Below are 2955 nucleotides of genomic sequence, written 5' to 3'. Positions count from 1 at the left end.
GAACCGCGAATCTATGTTAAAAAACCCCTCAAAAAAAAAAAAAAAAAAAAAAAAAAGAAGATACATCATGACTTTACCGACCACCCAATATTTTTGAAATATTTCTATTCTACATGCACACAATTGATCATGGGTCAAATACAAACTAGGAAAAGATAGAAATAGAGAAAACTAAAACAATAATTTTAAATTTACAATTGATAATTGGTAAACACTAATTGGGAAATTAATCTTTTGTAATCGCAAAGACTTTTCAATACTCACATCACTTTTTTCTATCATTGATTTCATTTATTAGAGTATAATACTAAATGACTTTAAAGTCTGCACTTTGATTTCCACATGAACCAGGTGAACTGTTTCTCTGTTTTATATCTTTAAAGGATACAATCTACAAAGTGATGTGATCTGTAGACAGGATAAGTCTTAAACATCTCTAAGCCAGTTGTCATCAGGCTATCTCTCTCTCTCTCTCTCTATTTTTTTTTTCGCTCCTCCTCTAACAGCAAAAGAAAGTCTACAGCATAATATATTAAATAAAGTTGGTATGTACACAGCAGTTTATCTTCAACTTTCTATTTGAGTTCAGTTATCAGATTTTCTTAAAAAACATTTATTTATTTATGTATTCATTTATTTAACTCCATTTATTTTAGGTTTTTGCCATAGGGCATGTGCACTCTCTGGAAAAGAGAAAGAAAAAGTGAGAAATCACCCCTCAGATGGGATAGCTATTCCTCAGTACCTTCTCCTCCATGCTCCTCTTGTGATTTTGGGCATGCACGTACACATTCCCAGTGTGATTTGAGCTATTGGGTCTGGAACTCAAACTGTGGTTGACCATGTGGAATTCCAGTGCCCCAACCATTACCACCTGCTGGCCCCAGTTACTAGATATTTTTTATCTCTGACTGGATCTGCCCAAGCTACTGCTAAAATTATAGGTCATAGCCCATAGTACATAAAAATCACTGCATTGAGAACTGTTTAGAGATAAAGATCTATAAAATCATAAAATGGAAAGAGAATACAGGAGTTCCTCTACTGCACCATCCTCAAGTGATACATAAGAATTAAATGAGTTCTTTTTGAAAAAGTTTTTAACATAGTGCTTGGTACCAACTACTGAAACATGGTAATTGGAATGTCATCACCATGAAGATATGGAGTTATTTTTTTTTTTTTTGCCCCAATAGACAGGCAACAAGAAAAACATTACACAGCACTCAGTAGGCACTCAAACATCTGAAAATAAATGAGCAATTCAATATTACCAAGTTTATGCCTCTAATCTTGAATCAATGAGATTATTAGATATTCTTTTGTAAAAGAATTTGCATTTGTTATTATTATTATTTAATTCACTAGAGAGACAGAGAGAGAGAGAGAGAGAGTGAGTGATAAAGTAATTCACCAGTTTCAAGTTTCTAACTGTGGTCATCCACATGGGAGTCCAGCACCTTAACCACCATGCCACTGCTAGCCCGGATAATAGGATAATTTTAATATCAATATGAAAAATATAAAATACCAAAAAAAGTAAAACTCTTACTGTAGAATAACTATGTCTTCTTGCTCTACTCTAAAATGTTTAAAAGCTAACTTTGTGACTGAAAAGTTACCTGTTGATAATATATATATATATATATAAATGTCTTTTACTTGACTAATATGCAATGTATTCATGCTGGGAAAAACCATGTTGCACACTGTAAAGATGTAAAATGATTAAATGTAATTAAATAAATAAATTTTAAGAGAAAGTTAACTTTGATCTTAAGTTTAAAACATTACTACTAATAAAAATGGAACTGTAATCACAATTGAGAAAACAAGACTTAATAGCTTTGTTTCATCAACAATTAAAAGTAAATATATTGGACTTTTGTGCAAAGATAAAAAAATTATTGAAAAGTAAATAAAATTTATTTATAATAGAGGTTCCAGTACTAACAGAGCATTTATAATCCCACCCTCTATAACAAGTAATTTGGATTTTTTGAGAATGATTTTACTTAGCTTTATTTATTTATTTGTTTTTAATTTGACCAGAGAGACAGAACAAGATACATACAGAGAGAGAGAGAGAGAGAAAGCCGCCAGGGCTGGGACTTGAACTACGCTCAACCATGTGGGAGTCCAGCACACTTAACCAGCATGGCACCTGCTGGCCCCACAACTAATTTTTCTTTTTAATAACTTTCTTTAAGAATGCAAACTTAGGGGCCACAAAGTGATGTAGTGGTTAAGGCAATGGACTATCACATGGCCAATCATGGTTCAAGTGCTGGAAACTCACACTTGGCTTGAAACTCACACTGGTACTTGTGTGTGTGTGTGTGTGCTCAAAATCTCAAGAGGAGAAGGGATTGCCGTGTGGCCATCCCCCTGGTTCCCTGCTTGCTCTCTTTATGTCTCTCTCTGTCTCTCCAGTGAGTGCACACACTCTATACCAAAAATCTCTTAAAAAACAAAATCAAAACAAATACAAGTTTATAATAATTTAGTAGAAGTAGTATTATTTCTCACTTAAAATTCTAATAAAAGTATTTTCATTTTCTTTATTTTTCTATTGAATATAATGCAACCATGAACATCTTCATGTGAACTACCTTTGGTTCTACTGAATTATATCCCTTAGATACATTTCTATTAATGGCATTACTGAATTAAATTGTATGATCACCTTTACTGTGCTTACTATTTATATAACACTCTTCCCAAAGGAGCTATATATTTACCACGTGATCAGAAATAAACAAGGGTGCAAAAGCAATTTTTAAAAAACACAATATTGTCGGGAACCAGCAGTTAGCATAATGGCTATGTCGCAGGACTCCCACGTAGTCGACCGCGGTTCGCGTCCTGGACCCGGTGGCTTAAGACTCGCGCCGGGCGCGTGTGCGTGCGTGCCCAAGATCCCAAGAGGAGAATGGAGGAGAAGGGATTGTGGCG

General features: G+C 34.2%; 1 protein-coding gene across 3 annotated transcripts in view; it reads right to left on the bottom strand.

Annotated features, from left to right (window-relative positions):
• Positions 1-2955, bottom strand: part of KCNK2 (potassium two pore domain channel subfamily K member 2) — a 209670-nt gene that overhangs the window by 43962 nt on the left and 162753 nt on the right. The gene's annotated exons all lie outside the window — the stretch shown is intronic.

This window comes from Tupaia chinensis, unplaced genomic scaffold, assembly GCF_000334495.1.
Source record: "Tupaia chinensis unplaced genomic scaffold, TupChi_1.0 Scaffold000473_1, whole genome shotgun sequence".
NCBI classification, from domain to species: Eukaryota; Metazoa; Chordata; class Mammalia; order Scandentia; family Tupaiidae; genus Tupaia; species Tupaia belangeri.
Note: the sequence above shows the minus strand (reverse complement) of the source record. Positions and strands in the feature narration are given on the sequence as shown.